Source organism: Equus asinus, chromosome 12 (assembly GCF_041296235.1).
Source record: "Equus asinus isolate D_3611 breed Donkey chromosome 12, EquAss-T2T_v2, whole genome shotgun sequence".
Lineage (NCBI taxonomy): Eukaryota > Metazoa > Chordata > Mammalia > Perissodactyla > Equidae > Equus > Equus asinus.
The window spans coordinates 42,325,729-42,351,096 of NC_091801.1; the positions used below are offsets into that span (position 1 = coordinate 42,325,729).

At 37.3% G+C, this 25,368-nt stretch overlaps 1 long non-coding RNA gene and 2 pseudogenes across 1 annotated transcript; 1 reads left to right on the top strand and 2 right to left on the bottom strand.

The window, feature by feature from the left end:
- Positions 1 to 25,368, bottom strand: part of LOC123283957 (large ribosomal subunit protein uL15m-like) — a 63,770-nt pseudogene that overhangs the window by 7,767 nt on the left and 30,635 nt on the right.
- LOC139039820 (ligand-dependent nuclear receptor corepressor-like protein pseudogene) lies at positions 1,622 to 8,692 on the bottom strand (annotated as a pseudogene).
- LOC139039825 (uncharacterized) lies at positions 8,690 to 23,896 on the top strand. Its single transcript, XR_011493034.1, has 2 exons — positions 8,690 to 13,553; positions 13,922 to 23,896. It is a non-coding gene; the product is annotated as an uncharacterized lncRNA (long non-coding RNA).

A 25,368-nucleotide genomic window follows, 5' to 3' on the forward strand; every position in this document is an offset into this window, starting at 1 on the left:
CTTTCTTTTTCTTTCTCTTACTCTTTTTATATTTCACTTGTCTCGCTGGGGAGTTGTTCTTTCTGGTTCCTCTTAGTGATCACAAATAGTGAAGGAGAGAAATTTTTGGAGGGGAGCTACTTCTATGTTTAATTAAACCCTTTTCAACTTATTTTAAAACAAGTATAAAATACTACAGAAAGAAAAATTTGCATTCATGCTTTATTTAAGCAATATTTATGAGCAAGACACTGAAACTTGTTACTGAAAAATATACGTGGATGAAGTCAAACAAGATCTTGCTCCCACGTTGTTTGAAATCTAGTAGGACAGACTTTCCCAAATGGAGTATTTTATAAAAGTTAAAAAAAAAAAGTACGTCTCTTGTGGACCTAATAATGCAAATTCAAGAAAAATACAGATATATGAGTTCTATAAAACAATGTGAAGATAAAGTCCAGACTCTATTTAGAAGTACAAAATACTGAAAAAAAAAAAGCTAGTTCCTGCCTTTAAGAGGTTTTACTTCAATATATTTCATAATCTTTTCTTTAGAATTTTCATACTTCTGAGAGGAAAATTACAAAATATGTTGCAAAACGTGCCCTAATCTACAGAAATATATACAATTTTTTTCTCTACCTAGAAAATCGTTTGCATTAAGTAATGAACTTTCGGATGAGTGTTAACACCAATAATGTTTCTCATGGAAAAAATGTGTATTGAATAGATGAGATACAGGAAATAAAAAACAATGTGCTGCATTTCTTGCAAGTAGATGCTCTTTGTTGTGTAGGTTATATAATGTTATTGGTGAACATCCGTTAATAATAGTGGAAATAATTGTTTGTAGTTAATTGTAGGCCGTTTGTTTATCCCATATCCAACATGTTGATGAAGCATATAAAACTGTCAAAATAATTTAACGAGTTTCATCTGTGTTTTAAGAATGTAGGTTAAGGTGTGTGGTGAATAAGTCATCAACCCTTACCTGAAGCCTATAGTTTTACAGCATCATTATCATTGCATGATAATACTTATTAAGCACCCACCTGCTGGGGGTGTTGTGCTACACTCTGTTTAAATGATGTTAATGAGACCTTGCCATAAGAAAACATCTCAACGAGAGATTTAAAGTCCATCCTAATTCCAGTCCCAGTTGATAGTGACTACTGAATCATTATGTAAAAAGAATAAAACAAGCCCTGTAAAGATGGTGTAATTTGAAGTTCCTTGGGAAGGCCTCTTTCTCACACACTCCCAAATAATTTTCCCCTACCTATCCCAGTGCCTTAACAGTCTGCCAACAGAGATGAATTCTTTTGAGCTCATTATTTAGAGTTAAAATTCTCAAGGTGGGTAGAGAATGAGAGAGGGGGATGAAAATAAAAGGGGATAAATTTATCACATGAGGTACTTGGTATGAACCATAATACTAATACACCGTGAAGTGAAGCATCTGATCAATTTAACCCTCTGTTTCTGAGATTAAAAAACAAAAACATGCATATAAAACTCTCCCATCTAATCTCCCTAAATGAGATCACACATTAAATAATATTTGGCAGGGATGGGAACAGGAGGAGGAAGGGAATTTCAGTTATTAGATTATTACTGATCTTTACCATGAGCCAAAACCAAATCATTTTTATTTTTTATTTATTTATTTATTTTTTAAATTTAAGTGCAAAAGCATTGAAGAGCTTTACTACAAATTACAACCTAGAAACACGTTAACTGAACAATTAAAATTCATACAATCAGATTTAGATATATAACACCACAAAGTAGGAAGAGAATTACAGTACATTCACAACACAAGACAGATACATGAATTCATTAGAAAATATTGTAATAAATAATTCATGAATTATAGAGCAATTGATTTATGCATAAATATAACTAATTGCCTAACAATCAGTTTATATTAACAAAATCTGTCAAAATCAAGGCAGCCAGAGTTTTACTAAATTACTGCGACAATGGAAATACTGCCATTAAAAAACAAATACAAGTATTTGTACTGTAAACAACTAAAAAAATCAGTCTCACTAAAGTTAGTATACAATATAAAATTATCATTAGCTACCAGAAATGGTTTAAACAACTTTACTGAGCAGGAGTTTTCTAAAAACAGAGGCACTGTTTTTCCTTTGCCTTCTTTTTTTTTCTTTTTTTAAAATATAAAATACTTGAGGAACATTCAAATAAGTACAAAGCACATAATGGTTGCTTTCACCTTCATTAAAAGTCTGCTGAAACTGGATTTTTCAGAAAATAATTAATAAGTAATAACTGGTAACTAAATTTATAAAGTACTTTGAAAGTTTAACATAGAGAATATCTTAATGGAATCACTGGGGGGGAAGAGGAACCCATAAATTTCCCTGCCTTTCCAAGTTTGTATAATCAAAAGGGAACTCAATAACTAGAAACATTTTGTTTCTTTTAAAAGTTAGGAGTTGATCATTACCTACAAACTATCAAAAAATATTTACTTTACTATTTCTGACCAAAAATAAATAACACAAGTACTAAAACGCGGCAAATTAACTATAATATTACCTATAAAACTACTGAGCACTGTGAAGTCAATAGCAAAATGATCCCTGATTTTATGAATCCTGTCAAGTTTTTGGTCAGGTCATCTTTTAAATGATATAAAAGTGTTCTGTAAGTATCCCTTTACTATAAACTTCTCAATCAATTTATTAATGTAAATATAGTGTGAGGAATAAAAAAGCTCAATACAATATAAATATTATGTAATGCCTTCAAGCCCCCAAATTTTTGCAAGTAAAATTCTGTATAAAGAGGTCAATAAAATTGTGTTGAAACATTAACTTTGCTTTTCACTGGGGGCGCGGGGGGCGGGGAGGGGAAATATATTAAATCATCCAAGTTCTGGCCCCCACAAAATATGGCTTAATTCTTTAAAAAGAAAGATGACCCTGACATCTGCTGTTTTGCAATCTATTATGTATACTTTCTTGGGGGAATAAAAAAGAGCGAGAGGATTCATACCCTAGCATGCAGGTAACATTAATTGCTGAAGAGGGTTCAGTATGGATCGAAGAGACCAAATATCTACTTGGTTGTGTATTTTCCTCTCTTCAGTTTCCTTATACATATGTAAGCAGTTTTTCAATGTAATAGCTGAAAATCTCTTTAGTATTACATGTATATGTGATTATTAGATACACACAAACACAAGTGTAAAAACACAAGTATTTGACAAGGTGCACTTATTTTTTAAATTCAGCTTTAAGTATTCCTTTTGGACTTAGGAAAACTGGCTTAGAAAAATGATCAGAACCTGACTTTTAACAGAGCAAAGGGGCACTCGGAGAAGTGTGAACATATGAAGCAAATCCCCAATCTTTATATGGAGGCACATGCTTTATAACATTTTACCACTAAAACGGCATACTCCATAAATCCAACATGGATACTCTGAACCACATTTTAAAACTGCTATATAAAAATTACTGGTCTCTTTTATGAGGCTAGTAAAAGTTAAAATGCACTGCCCAGCTTCTAACTGCCCAATTAGTAGAGTTTACATTACTGAAAGTTCAAAACAGCTTCAGTGTTAAATATTTGTAAATCTATTTAAGACCCTGAACAAACTGCAAATTTGGTTATTAGCAAAATGATAATGTATCGCTCACCAAAATGACATCTGTAATTCATTTTGATAAACTGAAAATGTTTTGAAATGTCACAGCAGGAAATACATTAAAGTTACACTGAGGTTTTTCAATAGTAGGAGTCTGTCACAATCCTTAAAACTTAAAGTAGTCATAACATCAACCAACCAGCACATTTAAACCAAAATGATCATTCTCAAGCTTTGTCTGTGCACATTATAAACATGCTCTAAGTTGCATTCCAACTTTCTTTTCTAATCTTACACATTAGCTTATTTTTCAAATGAAAAACAAAATTAAATTATTTTAATAATTAAATTTAAATTACTTTTTGTTCTTAGTATTCCATCTTATATTAAAGGATTTTATAGCTCCTGGGGTTAACAATGTGTCAGTTTTTTTCAAAAAGTGTATACCTTATAAACCCCAACTTCCTGCTACAACTGTTAAATGATAAATATTAAATTTCATTATACATATCATTTAAGGTTTTCTTGTCTATTCCTGGTGGATGCACTTGAGTGCATTTCATATTCATATTCTATATTCATAGAATGCACTGTAGTGTCCTAATACTGTATATAGTAATTTTTCTTAGTATGGAGATAGCTGCGTATTTAAACTCTGATTGGTTGTTTGACGTCCTTACAGTAACTGTAAGTATGTTAGGTAAAAATGTTTAAAAACTATTAATAGCATATTTCCATTATAAGATGGTTTAACTGAATGGCTGGGGTGGTCTTTCACCTATAAAAATGTTTCACTTGACAATTACTTGTTTTCCCACAACGCTTTATGCTATTGACTACTAAAGAAAACCTGAATCTTTTTCACCTATTTATACAAGGATTAAATACAAACTATCAGAATTAAGTAAGCAACTATATAATTCTGTCCACAGTGAAAACCCTGAATAAAACTTTTTTTCAAAAGGCATGTAAGTGGTTTTTGAACTGCAAACTTTCATGTCTCCTGTCAGAGTGAGCATCTGTAATTCCCACGTGTGTGTATACAGACACACAAACACACACCTGTGCACACACACACACACACAAACACACGCACATACACACGTACAAACACTTTCCTAACAAGTAATCTACACAGGCTTGCTGCTGTTTTTGCAGCTGCCAGTCCCTGAATCTGTCATATTATATAACCCAGTGTCTGGTACTCGGAGTTTCTTCGGAGGAGGAGTCTTCAGTGTTCCAGATCTTTCTTCTACCTTGTATTCTAAAGTGCCGTGAGGTACCCCATAAATTCCTTGTGCTTTGGAAGCACTCATTTTTCCACTCATTACCATTGCAATAGCCTCTTCCATTATTTCATGATCATACTGCCGATAACGGCCACGGTTTTTCCTGGGCTGCTTATTATCTTTTCGATCCAATCCATCTTCAGTATTTTCAGAGGTTCCATCAACTGTTCCATTTTTAGAATTAAGACACAAAGGAGAGAAGTCCCCGTGTAGAAAGTAAGAGTCAACACTTGAGTGAGTTACGGGCCCAGAACATTCTATTTTCTTCTGTTTAGGGAGTATATTTTTCAGTTTTTGGAGAGCTGATCCTTCTGGGACTGGAGAGGTTTTGGAAACTTGATACATAACATCCAGCAGACCAGGACCATCAGGTTGTGGTTTTGAAACAGAACTTACTCGTAGTTGAGGAATTTTTAACTGTACAGTAGGATGTGAAGTTTCATATTGTAGGCTTTCATTTTTTTCTTTAAATTGAGCAACCATCTTCTGTAGAGTTAACTGATGGAGGTAACTGGAAGCTGTTGGGAATTTTAATCCTGAGGTTTCAAGTAGATTGAGTTTACTTTTTTCTGTGTGCTCTGCTTGAGCTCTTGCCCACAGGGCTACTTTTTGCAGCACTGCACAAGTTTCTTCACTGTCTTTATATGAGTAACTATCATTGAAATCTCGAGTTTTGTTTTTAAAAGATGCAGGCTTCCCTGCTGGTAAGGCTTCTAAGTGGAGAAGTAAAGTTTTTTGAGGTATGCCTGCTTTATTTCTGTCCAGTGCTCCAGACTGAATGTCTTTCAAAGCTTTTGAGAGCAAACCATCTGCAAACTCAGCACTTCTTTCCACATAGTCCTCTCTGTTTCTCTGTAGTCTCCCAGCCATTGAATTTTCAGAAGGATCGCATATGGACGACTCTTCAGATTTTATGCTGGTTTTCTTTGTAGAGAGATCTAACACTCCATCCCCTTGCTGAGTATTTTGTTCTTGCATTCGATTCACAGTGAGGTCTAAGGGGCCTTCCTGTTCTTCCTGAAGGGAGTTTTCTGCTTGATTCATTTGAATACTTTTACATATTAGACTTGGTCCAATTGAACCATTTCTATTCTCTTGAATTTTACCACTTTTTGAAATATACTCAATTGCAAACTCACGTATCATCTTTTTCATTAATTCCTGAGCAACTAGGGGAATGTTAGGATCACAGTTCTGAGGAAGATCTTTCTTTCGAAAGAGTGCATTTAGGTAATTTTCTGCTTGGCATTCAGTCTTTCAGTGTTGGACTGGCCCTGAGATGATAGTTCCTCTGTTGGTGTTGACTGTGAAGAATCAAGAGATGGTAGACAATCCTTCAAATAAACTCAGGTCTCTTCGTAGCCGTGGTCCATAAAGCCCTTCTAAAATACTCTCAAAACCTACACAGTGCATGAGACGGTGGCGCCAAGAGTCGAGTTCCCGCCGGCATCCTCTCCTCTCCTCTCCGCCGCGCACCGAGGGCTCCGGCACCGGGCGGCGAGGGCAGCGGCCACTCTCTCTCTTCCCTTGTCCATCCGCGTCCCGCGTCCCGTGTCCCGCGCCCTCATTTACATACGAGCGGCGCAGGCACGAGGCAGGGGCGCGAGCCCCGGAGCGCCAAAAACAAATCATTTTAAGAATGAGACCAAGAATAGACTCATTTTGTAATGATCAAAGTTGAGGAGCAGAAAACAACCAGACATGTGCTTTTCCTCAGTGAAGGCGGGAGGAAGCCAGGGGCAGGAGGGCAGTGAATCCCTTTGATACTGGGAGAAAACCAATTCCGAGAGAGCCAATCAGAGGGCACGGGAAGGGGCTGGAAATAAATGTCACCTCGACAAAACCTACCCACTTGTATCAAAGCTTGGCCCTGACTTCAAGGCCTTCATTCACAGCTAAATAGTTTCTGTTTTAATTTTATTAAAGTATACTAACGCATACATTTGTTATGAAAAAAATCAAGTCATACAAAATAATAATGAGGAACAAAAGTTCTCCACAGGTAATTACTTTTCACTTTTTTTTTTATTTCTTCCGGGGACTGCCTCCATATTTATAAATTAAAGGATCTCAATCACTAATTGTTTTATCAATTTTTGACATTGTGGATTCACTTATCTTATGACAGGTGAGGATTTAGATAATTTAAACTATTTCCTCTTAGTATTTTAGTTATTTTATGATAAACCGTATAATTTAAATAAGGTAAGTACTTCAAACATCTGTTTTTTGGATTTTCAACTGTCAAAATTATACATTAGCTCCTCACTCTGTGCGAGATGAAGATACTTACACACCTAACCTCTCACACTTCTTTGCTCCTTCTACTTGCCAACTTCTGTTAGCTATATATTTTCTTTAACATTGTTATAGATTATAATGTACTTATACACTTTAAGTGATCATTTAGGGTAAATAAGAAGCTACAACAATTACTGTATTTGCTCTCTCTAGAACACTTTTCATTATTGCCCTCTTTCCTGGCCACAAAGAACTGGCTTTCAGGCTGACAAGCTTTCTTTAAATTCATGATCACAAACCTTAAGCCGGTCATCCTTTTCCAGGGTTTTAGGAAACTTACTTTTTCGCTCTCCGCGATGACTATTTTGTATGTTCTCTCTTGGCCAATGATTTTCCTTTATACTTCAGAAAAAAGTCACGAGATAGGGAATTTCTCCCACATCCCACCACGAAATGTACAATCCTTCCTACAACTGCATTTATCTTCTGCATCATAGTAAAGAGAAGGAAGTGGCTTTTCTTCTGTTAATGTTCAGTCTTTCCAGCTGTGATATGGACTCCTACGTCTGCCACCTAGTTAGGGGTTTAGTTGTTTTCCGTATCCCCTCTCTTTACTGCATCATCAATCTCTCCTCAGGCTGGATGGTCTCTTCATCATAAAAAATGTTGTAAAATCGCTCATCTTAAAAAAACAAAGACAAAACACCACTTTTCTTTACCCCGTAATCCCTCTCGCTGAGCTTATTTCTCTGCTTGCTTTCATAGCAAAACTTCTTGAGAGTTCTACGTGGACTCTCTTTTCCTCCTCTTTGATTCATATGTTTTCCTATGAATAACCTCCATATTGCCAAATCTGATAAGAAATGCAAATCAAAATCACAATTGAGATATCACCCACAAATGTTAGGATGACTATTACCAAAAAACAGAAAATGGCAAGTGTTGGCAAGGATGTGGAGAAATTGGAACCCTTGTACACTGTTGGTGGGAATGCAAAATGGTGCAGCCACTATGGAAAACAGTATGGAGGTTCCTCAAAAAATTAAAAGTAGGGGCTGGCCCGGTGGTGTAGTGGTTAAATTCAGCTCTCTCCGCTTCTGCAGCCCAGGTTTGCAGGTTCAGATCCTGGGTGCAGACATTCACCGCTTGTCAAGCCATGCTGTGGTAGCAACCCACATATAAAATAGAGGGAGATTGGCACAGATGTTAGTTCAAGGCCTCTCTTCCTCAAGCACAAAGGGGAAGATTGGCAGCAGATGTTAGCTTAGGGCCAGTCTTCCTCAAAAAAAAAGAGAAATTAAAAATAGAGGCTGGCCTGGTAGTATAGTGGTGAAGTTCATTCGCTCCACTTTGGCAGCTGGGGTTTCATGGGTTCAGATCCCAGGTGTGGGCCGACACACCATTCATCAAGCCACTCTGTGGTGGCATCCCATGTACAAAAAGTAGAGGAAGATTGGGGCCAACCCGTTGGCATAGTGGTTAAGTTCGTGTGCTCCACTTTGGCGACCTGGGGTTCGGAGGTTCAGATCCTGGGCATGGACCTAGCACCATTCGTCAAGCCACGCTGTGAAAGCATCCCACATACAGTAGAGGAAGATTAGCACAGATGTTAGCTCAGCGACAGTCTTCCTCAAGCAAAAAGAGGAAGATTGGCAACAGGTGTGTTAGCTCAGGGTCAATCTTCCTCACCAAAACAAACCACATTAAAATAGGCTACCACATGATCCTGCAATTCTACTCCTGGGTATATGTGCAAAGACTTGAAATTAGGATTGTGAAGAGATATCTACACTCCCACATTTATTGCAGCATTATTCACAATAGTCAAGATATAGAAACAACTCAAATGTCCATCAATAGACAAGCGGATAAAGAAAATGAGGAAAATGTGGGATATACACACAATTAAACATTATTCAAACTTAAAAATTAAGGAAATACTACCATTTGTAAAAGCATAGATGGACCCGGAAGATATTATGCTAACTGAATACCATTCACAATCGCAACAAAAAGAATAAAATACCTCGGGGTAAATTTAACCAAGGAAGTGAAGGACCTATATAATGAAAATTGCAAGGCCTTTCTGAGAGAATTGGATGACGACATAAGGAGATGGAAAGACATTCCATGTACATGGATGGGAAGAATAAACATAGTTAAAACGTCCGTTCTACCTAAAGCAATCTACAGATTCAACGCTATCTCATCAGAATCCCAATGACATTCTTTACAGAATTAGAACAAAGAATCCTAAAATTTACATGGGGCCACAAAAGACCCCGAATTGCTAAAGCAATCCTGAGAAAAAAGAACAAAACGGGAGGCATCACAATCCCTGACTTCAAAACTTACTACAAAGCTACAGTAATCAAAACAGCATGGTACTGGTACAAAAACAGGTGAACAGATCAATGGAATAGAATTGAAAACCCAGAAATAAAACCACACATCTATGGACAGCTTATCTTCGACAAAGGAGCTGAGTGCATACAACGGAGAAAAGAAAGTCTTTTCCAAAAATGGTGCTGGGAAAACTGGAAAGCCACATGTAAAAGAATGGAAACTGACCATTCTTTTTCACCATTCACTAAAATAAACTCAAAATGGATCAAAGACCTAAAGGTGAGACCTGAAACCATAAGGCTTCTAGAAGAAAACGTAGGCAGTACACTCTTTGACATCAGTATTAAAAGGATCTTTTCGGACACCATGTCTTCTCAGAGAAGGGAAACAATAGAAAGAGTAAACAAATGGGACTTCATCAGGCTAAAGAGCTTCTTCAAGGCACATAAAACAGGATTGAAACAAAAAAACAACCCACTAACTGGGAAAAAATATTTGCAAGTCATATATCTGACAAAGGCTTGATATCCATAATATATAAGGAACTCTCACAACTCAACAACAAAAAATCAAACAACCCGATCAAAAAATGGGCTGGAGACATGAACAGACATTTCTCCAAAGATGATATACAGATGGCTAATAGGCACATGAAAAGACGCTCATCATCGCTGATCATCAGGAAAATGCAAATGAAAACTACACTGAGATATCAACTTACACCCATTAGAATGACAAAAATATCTAAAGCTAATAGTAACAAATGTTGGAGAGGTTCTGGAGAGAATGGAACCCTCATACACTGCTGGTGGGAATGCAAACTACTGCAGCCACTATGGAAAACAGTATGGAGATTCCTCAAAAAACTAAAAATAGAACTACCATACGATCCAGCCATTCCACTACTGGGTATCTATCCAAAGAGCTTGAAGTCAGCAATCCCAAAAGTCCTATGCACCCCAATGTTCACTGCAGCATTATTTACAATAGCCAAGACATGGAAGCAACCTAAGTGCCCATCAACAGATGAATGGATAAAGAAGTTGTGGTATATATATATACAATGGAATACTACTCAGCTGCAAAACAGAACAAAATCATCCCATTTGCAACAACATGGATGGACCTTGAGGGAATTACGTTAAGTGAAATAAGCCAGTTAGAGAAGGATAATCTCTGTATGACTCCACTCATAGGAGGAATTTAAAAATGTGGACAAAGAGAACAGATTAGTGGCTACCAGGGGAAAGGTGGGGTGGGGGCGGGCACAAAGGGTGAAATGGTGCACCTACAACACGAATGACAAACATTAATGTACAACTGAAATCACACAAGATGGTAACCTATCATTAACTCAATAAAAAAAAAGATATTATGCTGACTGAAACAAGTCAGTCACAGAATGACAAATATAGCATGATTTCTCCTACAGGAGGTATCTAAAATAGTCAAACTTAGACAAGCAGAAAATAGATTGCTGGTTGCCAGGGGACGGGAGTGGGGAAAATGGAGAGTTGTTGTTCAGCATAAAGTTTTAGTTATGCAGGATACATAAGTTCTAGAGATCTACAACATTATAAACTTAAGAGGATAAGTCTTATGTTAAATGTTCTTCCCACACACACACACAAAAGCAAAGGGACGTAAGAAATCTTTTGGAGGTGATGGATATATTTATTACCAGGATTGTGGTGATGGTATCATGGGTGTAAGCATATTGTCCAACTTCATCACAATGTATACATTAAATATGTACAATTTTTTAATGTTAATTGTACCTCAATAAAGCTGAAAAAAATATAAATTCTCTGTTCTCTTAAATGAGTTCTTAGCAGCATTCAAAGCAGTTGAGCACTTGCTCCTTGAAATACTTTTCTTGTTGGGTTTCTGGATAGCCCATGCTTCTCTCACTTTTAGTGGCTCCTCTTATACTATCTAACCCCTAAATGTTGAAATCTATTTTTCCTATGCAGGTGATGGGGTTCAGGGCATGACCCCCCCCCCCCCCCCCCCCCCCGCCACCGGCCCACCACAAGATGCACCACTCTGGTATGTGGATTATTTCAAGCTGAAGAAAATAAAGGCTCAGAAGACTCAGGAAGAACATTCCACCTTCTCCCCAACTGCCTAAAAGAAATTTAAAATAAAGGCCAGTCCCCAGGACAAGCCATCACCTTAGATAACTCTGGGTATCTGGTAGACTGGGAGGATCCTTGCTAAGCCCATTCTTATCAAAGTTCTATTTACCAAACATTTGCTTTTCCATTTCCAGGAGTTGCCTTCCTCCCCTTTGAAGCTCCAAATCACTACCCCCAACATCCTCCTTGTCTGTAGCTGAAGAAATTTAAACAGGCAGCCTCAGCCAGATGACTGAGTTACTGTTTCTCCTGAGTTTCTCCCATGTATACATGCTATTAAACTTTGTTTGATTTTTCTCCTGCTAACCTGCCTTTTAAATTATTTGACCAGCCATAAGAACCTTAAAAAAAAAGGGGGGGGGGAATTCTCCCACTTTCCCAACACAGGTGATCTTAAATGGTTTATAAATTCTCAGGTTTATATCTGCATCCCAAATCTGAGTTCAACTTGTTTGTATTGACAAATAAAAATGGCAAGCAATAGGATATATTGGAGAATATGAGGAAGCCATTTGGTGTAAACCTAATTCGGCCTGACCTTGTCTTTCCAAAAGGGCCTGACCGTGGCTGTTGAGCATGCATTGTATATCTGCTTTAGATATTCCCTATGGCAAGAACAAAGGCCCTTGAGATAAAGGTGCAACTTCCCTCCCTCTCCCAAAGTTGGCATCTCCTTAAGGCTTAAGTGTCTTTCCTTAGGCTAGAAACTGATTGCTGTGCTCACCTGTGACTGCCCAGCTCAAGACAACAGACTTGCCTCCTGCTACGCCCTCTGAGATAGCAGACCTACTACCTGCTGTGTCCATCAAGTGCTGTGCTGACAGGGCAATCTTGTGACTATTGTGGGAGGGACATTTCAATCATATGTGAAACGTCCTGCTTGTGGATATATAACCACTCTGTACACCTCACTTCTTTGGTGCCTTTTCTTCCTGTGGGAAGAAAGGCCCCGGGCCATGGTCCTCAGATTTCAGCTCAGAACAAATTCACCCAAATTTTCGTTTATAGATTGGTTATGGATTACTTTCATGGACAGTACCTAGCTGTTTAATTGATATCTTGACTAGGATGTCTTCATAACATAGTCAAAAGGAAATTCTAGATATCCAACTCTCTGCCACAGTCCCCCCAAAGTGCTCTTCCCTTATATTCCCCATCTCATTAAATGGCACCTCCATTTATCTAGTTACTAAAGCCAGCAACCTAAGAGTCTTCTTGATGCTTCTCTTCCCTAATTCCCACATAAACAAGACCTATCTTTTTGATCTACAAACACCATACTTGTTCAACCCCCCTTTATCTTGCCTAGAACAATGCTAGAGTTTACTGACTGATCTACTTTCACTTCCACTGTTGCCCGCTTCCAGTCCATTCTCCAAAAGTAGTCAGAGTCTCATTACCCTTCAGTGACTTCACACTGCACTTACCATGGCCTATAAGAATTAGGCTAATCTGATTCTTTCATGTCTCTCTATCCTCAAAGTGCTGGGAATACTGCAGTGAATCAAACAGGCAAGTCTTCTATTCTCATGGAGTATTCTGGGGGCTTTTTTGGGCAGGGGGTGGGGAATAGAATAAAGAAGTGCAGATAGATAAAACCATTTCTGAAAGTAAAGAGTACTATGAAGACAATTAAACAGGGGATTGTGTTAGACAGCAACTGATATTTGTGGTGGGTTTTAGACTGCGTGGTCAAGGACTGCCTCTCTGAAGGGACATTTGAACTGAATGATACAAAGGAATTTTTAGCACTTTCTCAGCAAAGGTTTATTTCTTGATTATATCATAATCTCATCAAGGATCATCTGGGAACTCTAGTTTTTATCTAATTCCAGGACCCAGGCTGAGAGAGCAGCCACCAAACTGAAACTTGCAGGTTGCTGTGACAAAAGGAAGTAAGATTCTGAAGGGCCTCACACCAGCAATGAAAAGCTCTAGTCTGTAAGTGACACAGATTTCTTCCACCTATACTTTATTAACCAGAACTATTCACATGACCCCACCCAAACCAAGAATCTGGGAATTGCAGTCCTACCATGTCCTGGAAGGCAGAGAATCAGAAATATTCGGAAAACATAATTAACTTCGACTATAGTCCTTCATGTTCACAGGGGAAAATATAAAGGAGGGAAAGTCATAGATACATGCGTGGTAGTGGCAGGAGTTCTCCTACAACTGTGCAAGGCCATTAGAATTGCTAGTTCTGGTTCCTCTGGGAGGCATATGGTAGAAATAGAAGACAGTTTGGTGAGTCTTGCCGCTATCTGATCCCTCTAATACTGAGGAAATGGTTTCTTACTGTTTTGCAGACCTGGAAGAATGAATCCACAGAATGTGACCTCATTCTCCCTACTCAGGATTCTAGTTGGCTCACTTCAGTCAAGTTGCCTTAAACTTTTCTAAAAGTCAAGAACAGTCTGGAAATACATATATTCTCCATATCAACTTCTCAGAGCAAAAATCAAAGAAATGGGCACAAGACCGGCTCAATGTTTTTTATGAATGATTGATAATATTAATTTGAAGACTATTTCTTACATATTATACATCCATTTGTAGAGGGAGTAAAAGGTTCAATCAAGGTTATAGACACCACTAAGACATACCTGCTTTTTCTTCTAGTATTTCCAGTTTGTCTTTTTAAAAAACTTAATCCTTTGTTCTGTTTGAAATCTTTCAATTGTGAAATATTTCAGGACTGATATTAAATGTGACTAACACTAAGCCAAATACCTATGTGCCCAATACCCTGCTTATGAAATAAAATATTATAAAAATAGTCATAGGTCTTGTTTTTGCACGCTTTTTGGTGAGGAAGATTGGCCCTGAGCTAACATCTGTTGCCAACCTTCCTCTTTTTTTTCTCCCCAAAGCCCCAGTGCATAGTTCTATATCCTAGTTATAAGTCATTCTAGTTCTTCTATGTGGGAGGCTGCCACAGCATGGCTTGATGAGCGGTGTGTAGGTCTATGCCCCGGATCCGAACCAGCGAACCCCAGGCCGTGGAAGTGGAGAGCATGACCTTAACCACTCGGCCATGGGGCTGGCCCCCTATAGGTCTCTTTTTATACCTAATCACATTCCTCTTTCTCCCAGCTTCCCCAGAAGTAACCACTATTCTGAATTGAGAATTTATCCTTCTTGTGCTTTTCTTTGTAGTTTTACTACATCTGTATGTATCTGCTATCAAGATGCAGTATTTTTGAGATTTGGGGTTCTAGCAATGACGGGGGAAAACAACTGGATTAAAAAGAAAACAACAAGACTTATCCTCCCACCACACACAACTAAGAAACCGGACAAAACATACAGTGGTGTCCAGATATTAGACAACAGTCAGTGAAAGATAATGATCTCTGAGAGAAATGAAACAAAAGATGTGAGCCATATTATTGCCCCAGCTTACAGCCTGGAGAGAATTTTTAGGCTGTGTGCAGGCAGGAAGTACCCAAACGGAGCCTGCTGGTTCCAGGAGCTAAAGATACAGAGTTCATACAAGGAAATCTTATGAGCATTTATGGGATGAAGTATGAGAGAAGACAGATCTGCACAGGAAGAGCTCCAAATGAGTACTGATCAATGCAGGTGTGTGAGGAAACTACTCAAGGCCAGTGAAAGACCATGAGAAAGATTCAAGCTAGCCATCCCAGAACTCACACAGGGCTGGTAATACTCTATATTCCCACTAGCCAAATAAAAAGAACCTCCTAATACAAGGACATTCTCAAAAGGGTATCACATCAGTGTTGGGACCAAATTAGTCCTATAGTAAAAGTTGTACTGGACCCACCTAAGAAAGCAAGACAGCAAGCCTCAAAATGGCAGAGTTGATTACAAATGGCTTAACTGAATCTCAAAACAAAGCCTGAAAATATTTTAGAAAAAAAATACAGAAACTCCAACAACTAAGAAAATAAAATTCACAATATGTGGCACTTGACAAAAAAAAATTACCAGATATGCAAGACAGGAAAATAAGACCTAAAATAAAAAGAAAAATCAATCAATATGAACAGACCCAGAGATGACAGAAATAGTTGGCAAGAACGTTTAAACACTTAGTATAAATATAGTTCATATGTTCAAAAAGGATGAAAGATGAGCATTTTAAGGAGATATGGAAGATGTAAAAGAAATCTATTCCTCAGCAATATGAATTTACTTAACACTACTGAATTGTGCTACACTTATAAATGGTTAAGATGGTATATTTTATATTTTTAGCATGGTAAAAGAACCTTTGTTAATCTAAAAGGAAACAAACAAAACAAACCACAAATAAACATCTACAAGTGAAAATACAATGTCTGAGAAGAAAAATAGTATGGTTAAAATTATCAACAGGTTAGACACTGTAGAAGAAGATTAATGAACTTAAAGACAACAGAAATCATCTAAAATGAGAGAGAGGAAAGATTGGAAAAAAACAAATATCAGTGAGCTATAGAAAAACATCATGTGCCCTAATATAGATATAACTGCACTCCCAAAAAGGAGGAGAGGGATAGGACAAAAAATTTTGAAGGACTTACAGATGAAATTTTTCCAAATTTAATGAAAACCATAAACTCATATTTCCAAGAAGCTCAATGAACCCCAAGCAGAAGAAACAAAGAAAACTACACCAATGCACATCATAATCGTACTGCTTAAAATCAGTGATAAGGAAAAAACTTAAAAGCAGCCCAAAAAAAGACACGTGTACAGAAGAAAAATGAGAATTACAGCAGACTTCTCACTGGATTGAATGAAAGCCAGAAGACAACGGAGCAACACCTTTAAAGAGCTGAAAGAAAAATAATGGTTGCCCAGAATTCTATATACAGTAAACATACATTTCAGAAATGAAAATGAAATAAATACTATTTCAGACATATCAAAGCTAAAATTCATCACCAGCAGCCCAGCATTATAATAAATATTAAAGAAAATCCTCCAGACAGAAGAAAAATGATACCAACTATAAATCTGGATATACACAAGGAAATAAAGAGCACTGGAAACGGAAAGTTTGTGAGTAAATACAAAATACACTTTTCCCTAATTTTTAAATATCTTTAAAACATTACTGACTGGTTAAAACAAAAATGTAACAATGCATGTGGGGTTACTAATATATGTAGAAATAAAATGTATATCCACAATAACCTAAAATCTAGGAAAGGTGAAATCAAAGTAAACTATTGTAATGAGCTTATACTATACATGAAGGATAATAATATGATCAGAAGGTAGAGCGTAATAAGTGAAAGATGTCTAATATAAACCCTAAAACAACTTATAAAATAAAGAAAACAAAGAGTACAGATAATATGAAAAGAATATTGACTTATTCCTAACAAGTGAATAAAGGAGATTAAATGGAATTAGAAAATGTAAAATTTTCTGCCTTCTAAAAGAAGGTAGAAAAAAAATACAAAGAGATCACAAATAAGAAAGAGAATGAATAAATAGCACAATGGTGCATTTGACCACTTTAATCACAACAACCAGTAATCATTTTAACTGTGAATGCTGTAAAAAAAAAATCAAAAGGTAGAGATTTTTGAAATATGAAAAGATAGAGACTGTCACGAAAAGGTAGAGACTGTCAAATTGTATGGAAAAGAAGAACAACACTAAATACATATTCACCTAATGACAGAACTTCAAGATACATAAAACAGAAAATGATAAAATTAAAAGAACTGCACCAATCCACAATTATAGCCACTATTAGAGATGTCAATACCCTTCTCTCAATAAATGACAAATGAAGTAGACAGAAAAATCAGTAAAGGAAGACTTGAATAACTCTATCAACCAACATTCTACCTAACATTTTCCCAAATACAACTGGATCACTGACCAAGATAGACGGTAAGATTGGCCGTAAAGAAAGTCTCAATAAATGTAAAAGAATTCAAATAATAAAAACTATGCTTTCTGGCCACAATGGTATTACATTAGAAACTAACAACAAGCCAAAGCAATCTCGAGAAAAACCAACAAAGCTGGAGGTATCACAATCTCTGAATTCAAAACATACTACAAAACTACAGTAATCACAACAGCATGGTACTGGTACACAACACGCACACAGCTCAATGGAACAGAACTGAGAGTCCAGAAATAAAACCACACATTTACGGACAGCTAATTTTCGACAAAGGAGCTAGGTACAGACAATAGAGAAAGGAAAGTCTCTTCAATAAATGGTGTTGGGAAAACTGGACAGCCACAGGCAAAAGAATGAAAGTAGACTATTATCTTACACCATACACAAAAATCAACTCAAAATGGATTAAAGAGATGAATGTAAGACATGAAACCATAATACTCCTAGCTGAAAACATAGGCAGTATGCTCTTCAACATTAGTCTTAGCAGTATCTTTTTGAATACCATGTCTCCTCAGGCACTGGAAACAAAGAAAAAAATTAACAAACGGGACTACATCAAACTAAAAGTCTTCCCCATCAACAAAATGAAAAGACAACCCACCAACTAGGAGAAAGTATTTGCAAGTCATATATCCAATAAGGGGTTAATTTCCAAAATATATAAAGAACTCACACAACTCAACAACAACAAAACAAACAATCCAATCAAAAAATGGGCAGAGGATATGAACAGACATTTTTCCAAAGAAGATTTACAGATGGCCAACAGGCACATGAAAAGATGTTCAGGGGACGGCCCGTTGGCACAGCGGTTAAGTTCACACCTTCCACTTTGGCAACCTGGGGTCTCCAGTTCAGATCCCGGGGGCAGACCTACACAATGCTTCTCAAGCCAGGCTGTGGCAGGCATCCCACATAAAATAGAGGAAGATGGGCACGGATGTTAGCTCAGGGCCAGTCTTCCTCAGCAAAAAAAGGAGGATTGGCAGCAGAAGTTAGCTCAGGGCTAATCTTCTCCAAAAAGGAAAGAAAAGAAAAGATGTTCAACATCACTGATAATTAGAGAAATGCAAACCAAAGCTACAATGACATATCACCTCACATCCATCGGAATGGCTATTACTAAAATGACACGAAATAACAAGAGTTGCAGAGGATGTGGAGAAAAGGGGAGCCTCATATACTGCTCGTGGGAATGCAAACTGCTACAGCCGCTACGGAAAACAGTATGGGGATTTCTCAAAATATTAAGAATAGAACTACCATACAATCCAGCTATTCCACTTCGGGGTAGACATCCAAAGAAGACGAAAACACTAATTTGAAAAGATACATGTACCCCTATGTTCATTGCAGCATTATTCACAATAGCCACAACCGGGAAGCAACCTAAGTGCCCATCAACAGATGATGGATAAAGATGTGGTATATGTACACAATGGAATCCTACCCAGCCATAAAAAAGACGGAATTGTGCCATTTGCGACAACATGGATGGACCTTGAGGGTATTATGCTAAGTGAAATGTTAGACAGAGAAGGACAAATACTGTATGATTTCACTCATGTGGAATATAAACAAACAAACACACACACAGAAACAGAGAACAGATTGGTGGTTACCAAAGGAGAAGAGGGTGGGGGAAGGCCAAAAGGGGTAAAGGGGCACATATATATGGTGACAGATGGAAACTAGACTTTTGGTGGTGGACATGATGTAACTTATACAGAAGCTGAAATATAATGATGTACACCTGAAATTTACACAATATTAAAAACCAATGTGACCTCAATTACAAAAATTTTCAAACTCAGAGAAAACAGTATTTGAAAGAGAACTGAGGGGCTGGCCCCGTGGCCGAGTGGTTAACATCGCGCGCTCCGCTGCAGGCGGCCCAGTGTTTCGTTGGTTTGAATCCTGGGCGCGGACATGGCACTGCTCATCAAACCACGCTGAGGCAGCGTCCCACACGCCACAACTAGAAGGACCCACAACGAAGAATATACAACTATGTACCAGGGGGCTTTGGGGAGAAAAAGGAAAAAAATAAAATCTTAAAAAAAAAAAAAGATAACTGAAAAATCCGCATATATATGGAATCTAAACGTATTTCTAAATACCTCATGCATCAAAGAACAAATCCCAGAAGAAATTTTAAAATATTTTGAATAGAATGGAAATGAAAGCATGACATATCAAAATTTGTGGGGTATAGCCAGGCAGTTCTTAGAGGAAAATTTATAGCATTAAAAACTCATATTAGAAGAGAAGAAAATTCTCAAAACTATGGTTAAAGCTTAAGAAGCCAGAAAAAGAAGACCAAAATAAACCCAAATAAGTAGGAAAAAAGTAAATAAAAGAAATCAATAAAAATAAAAAACAACCAAAAAGGAGAGAAAACCAATTAAACCAAAAACGATTTGTCTGAGATCAATAAATTGACAAATCTCAAGCAAGTCCTATAAGGATAAAAAAGAGAAAACACACAAATAAATAATATCAGGAAAGAGAGAGAAGACATCACTACAGAACCTTCAAACATTAAAAGTGATACGGGAATAGAGTAGACAATTTTACGCCAACAAACTAATGACTTAGATTGAATAGACAAATTCCTTGAAAGACACAAACTAGCCAAGTGGACTCAAGAAGTAATAGAGACAGGACTTCCAGAATGGTGGTATAAGGAGCTCGGCAGAACATTTCCCCATGAAACGATCATTTAAATGATCAAAATTGGAGCCAGCCTGTGGCACAGTGGTTAAGTTCGCACATTGCACTTTGGCGGCCCGGGGTTCGCCGCTTCGGATCCTGGGTGTGGACATGGCACCACTTGGCAAGCCATGCTGTGGTAGGCATCCCACATATAAAGTAGAGCAAGATGGGCACAGATGTTAGCTCAGGGCCAGTCTTCCTCAGCAAAAAAAGAGGAGGACTGGCAGCAGATGTTAGCTCAGGGATAATCTTCCTCAAAAAAAGAAAAATGGTAAAAATCATTATTATTTTTAAATTTAAATTTTCTGGAAATTGTCCTAATGGCATACAGCAAATTAAAAAACATTTATTCAGGAAAATCTAGTAAATCTGGGTAAAAACAGCAAGTCTGTGCCATTTGAGCCATGTCCCACTCCTACCTCCACCCCTCCTACAAGTCGGAGTGATCTAGCTTTACAAGAAAATGAGACCCTCTCTCTCCTCTTAGCTCGCAGTCTAGGGTGAGAGTTTCTCCCTGGGAGAGCAGGCTGCTGCAGTCTCTAACGTTCTCAGCTTCATGTTGCAGAAGTTCTATTCCAGGCAAATGTAGCCAAGAGGACTGGGGCTCTGTTACCCCAAGTAGCCCCTACTTGGAAGGTGGAACTCTACCATAGGTAGGAGCAGGTTGAAAACACCGGGCCCTGAGCACCCACACCCCAGCTTGCTGACAGGATGCAGGTTCCATACCAGGAAGTATGTCACGGGCTGAAGTGTGTTCCTGAAAAATTCGTATGTTCAAGTCCTAACTCCCAGTACCTCATAATGTGATTGTATTTGGAGAAAAGGTCTTTAATGAGGTAATTAAGCTAAAATGAGGTCATTAGGATGGGCTCTAATCCAAGATGACTGGCGTCCAAACAAGAAGAAGAAATTTGGACAAAGGCTCGTCTAAAGGCAAGACCTCGTGAAGACACAGGGAGAAGACAGTAACCTACAAAACAAGGAGAGAGGCCTCAGAAGAAACAGCTCTGCCCACAACTTGATCTTGGACTCCTCACCTCCAGAACTGTGAAAAAATTAATTTCTGTAGTTTAAGGCCCCCAGTCTGTGGTAATTTGTTAAGGCAGCCCTAGCAAACTAATACAGATTTTGGTACCAGGATGTAGGGTGCTGCTGTAACAGATACTTAAAATTGTGGAAGTGGCTTTAGAACTGGGGAATGGGTGGAGGCTGGAAGAGTTTTGAGGTGCAAGTTAGAAAAAGAAACCAAAACTGAAGATTTGAAAGTTCTCAACCTATCTACATTACAAAAAAATGAGAAAATCTGTTCTGGAGAGAACATCAAGGGTGTGGCTGGACAATCACTCACTAAAGGAGCCCAACAATAAATCTGAACCGAAAGATGGACAAACCAGAAAACTTAAACACAGACTGATGGAGATTATGCAATCTGAGGAGCAGAGAGAAAAAAGAATGAGGAAAAATGAACAGAGCCTTAGAGAATTGTGGAACACCATTAGGCACACCAACCTATGTGTAATGGAAGTAACAGAAGGAGAGGAGAGAGAGAAAAGAGCAGAAAAATATTGACTATGTAGTGATCGAAAACTTCCCAAATATGATAAAAACAATATATATCCCTGAAGCTCAACAAACTCGAAGTCGGATAAATGAAAGGAGGGCTACACCAAGACGCATCATGGTCAGATGTTGAAAGCTGAAAGTATATATCCAAAGGAGTTCAAAGCAGGGACTCAAACAGATATTTTTATGTCAATGTTCACTGAAGCATTATTCACTAAAACCAAAAGGTGAAAACAATCCAAGTGTCCATCCACAGATGAAAGGATAAGCAAAATGTAGTGCATATGTACAAAGGTATATTATTCAATGATAAAAAGGAATAAAGATCTGATACATGACACAACATGGATGAACACTGAAAACATTATGCTAAATGAAATAAGCCATGCAAATGGACAAATACTGTATGAATCCACTTATATGAAGTATCTAGAATAGGCAAATTCATAGAAATAGAAAGTAGAGTAGACATAACCAGGGGTTAGAGAGAGGGTAGGGTGGAGACTTATTGCTTAACAATTACAGACTTTCTGTTGGCGGTGATGAAAAAGTTTTGAAAATAGTGGTGAAGGCTGCACAACATTTTGAATGGAATTAGTGCTACTGAATTGTACACTTAAAAATGGTTAAAATGACAAATTTTATGTTGAATATATTTTACCACAATTTTAAAAAATCAATAATGTAATATATCAAAACCCACTGAATTGTACACTTGTAATGGGTGAGTGGTATGGTATGTAAATTATATCTCAATAAAGCTGTTTTTTTTACCCTTAATAAAAAGATATAAAGAACATAACTAGCTTTATGCCTACTAAGGAAATTGATTTCCACTTCAGGCCTAGATGACTTTATGGGTGAATTCTACTAAACATTTTTTTTCAAACTTTACAGAAGTATAATTGACAATAAAAATTGCATGTACTTAAGGTGTACAATGCAAACAGTTGATATACATATACATTGTGAAATGATTATTACAGTCAAGTTAACTAACACATCCATCATAGTTACTTTTTTGTTGTGTGTGGTGAGAACACTTCAGATCTACTGTCTTGGGGCTGGCCCAGTGGCATAGCAGTTAAGTTTGCGTGATCTGCTTTAGCGGCCCAGGGTTCACCGGTTCGGATCCTGGGCACGGACATGGGAACCACTTATCAAGCCATGCTGTGGCAGGCGTCCCACATGTAAAGTAGAGGAAGATGGGCACATATGTTAGCTAAGGGCCAATCTTCCTCAGCAAAAAGAGGAAGATTGGTGGCAGATGCTAGCTCAGAGCTAATCTTCCTCAAACAAAACTACTCTCTTAAAAAACTTCAAGTATACAATACAGTATTATTAACTATAATCACTATGCTGTACAATAGGACCCAAAGGTTATTTGTCTTATAACTACAAGTTTGTACCCCTTGACAAGCATTTCCCTATTTCCCCCCCACGTTCTTCCAAACATCCCAGAAGGGAGTATACCAGTTCTACGCAAAATCTTCCAGACTTTTAAAGAGGAAGGAATACCGTCCAACTCACTTTATGAAGCCAACATTATCCTGATACCAAAACCAGATAAAGACATTACAAGAAAAAAGAACTATAAACCAATATCCCTCATGAAAATAGATGGAAAAATTCTGCACAATTTTTGAACAAACAACTTATCATGAATTGAGTGAAAAAACAAAATATACCATGACCAAGTGGGGTTTAACCCAGGAATGCAAAGTTGACTTAATGTTAAAGTCAATTAATATAGTTTACCATATTAACAAACTAAAGAAAAAATAATCATTTTAATATATATATAAAAACATTCGATGCACAAAGATTCATTCAGTACAATAACTCTCAGCCAACAAGGAATAAAAGGGAATTCTTTCCACCTGATAACGAGTATCTACAAAAACCCTACAGTTGACCTTATATTTCAGGATGCACGACTGAATGCTTTTACCCTAAGATCTGGAATGAAGCAACAATGTTTACCTACCACTTCTATTGGATGTCCTAGACAGTACCGTAAGGCAAAAGAAAAAATCAAACATGCAGATTGGAAAAGAAGTAAAACTGTGTTTATTTTCAAGTGCATAATTGTCTAAGAAAACCCTAAGGAATCTACAAATAAAAGCTACTAGAACTTTTAAGTGAGTATAGCAAGATTGCAGATATGAGGTCAATATGCAAAAATTAGTTACGTTTCTATGTCTAGCAATAAATGGTCAAACTGAAATTTAAAGTACCATTTTCAATAACGTAAACATGGATTTTCTAGGAATAAATTTGATAAAAGATATTCAGGACTATACACTGAGAAGTGTAAAACATTGCTGACAGAAATCCAAGATTACCTTAATACATGGAGAGAGATACTGGTTCATGGATCGGAAGACTCAGTTGTCATTTTTCCTCAAATTGACCTGTAGATTTGAGAGAATCTCAATGAAAATCTCAATAGGTTCTTTTGAAGAAATAAATTAGTCAACCCTAAAATGAATATGGAACTACAAAGGATATAGAATAGCCAAACAACTTGGAAATAGAAGAGCAAAGTAGAAGGACTAAAACTACTTGATTCCAAGCTTATCATAAAGAGACAGTAATCCAGACAACGTGGTACTGGAATAGTCACAGGCCAGTGGAACACCATAGAGAGTTCAGAAGTAGACTCACAAATTTATGGACAATAGATTTTTAAAATAACAGTTTTATTAAGATATAATTCACATACAATACAATTCACGCATTTTAAATGTACGATTAAATGGTTTTTCGTATATTCAGAGAGTTGCGCAACCATCATTACTATTTAATTTTAGAAAATTTAGGTCACCCACAAAAGAAACCCTGTATCAATTAGCAGTCACTCCCCATTTCCTCCTGAATCCTCCTTCCCTGGCCCTAGGCAGCCACCAATCTACTTTCTGTTTCAATGGACTCGCCTATTCTAGACATTTCACATAAATGGTATCATACAATATGTGGTCTTTTGTGACTGGATTCTTTACTTAGTTGAATGCTTTCAATGTTGTAGCATGTATCATTTCTTTTCCTTGCTTAGTAATATTTCATTGTACGGATATACCACCTTTTGGTTATTTATTCATGAGTTGATGGACATTTGCTTCCCCTTTGGGGCTTTTACAAATCATTCTGCTATGAGCATTTGTTTACAAGTTTTTGCGAGGACATACGTTTTCAGTTATCTTGGTTATATACTTGGGAGTGAAATTGCTGGGTAACTTTATGTTTAACCTTTTGAAGAACTGCCAGACTTTGGAAAATATCCCAAGCAGCTGCACTATTTTACATTCCCAACAGCATGAATGTTCCAATTTTTCTACACCCTAGCCAACACTTACCTGTCTTTTGTGATTATGGCCATCCAAGCAGATGTGAAGTGGTATCTCATTTGGTTTTAATTTGCATTTCCCTATTAGTTAATTATGTTGAGTATGTTTTCATGTGTTTATTGGCCATTTGTATATCTTCTTTGGAGAAATGTCTATTCAAATCTGAGAAACCATTGCCTAATCCAAGGTCACAAAGACTTAAATCTACGTAGTCTTGTAAGAGTTTATAGGTTTAGCTCTTACGTTTAGC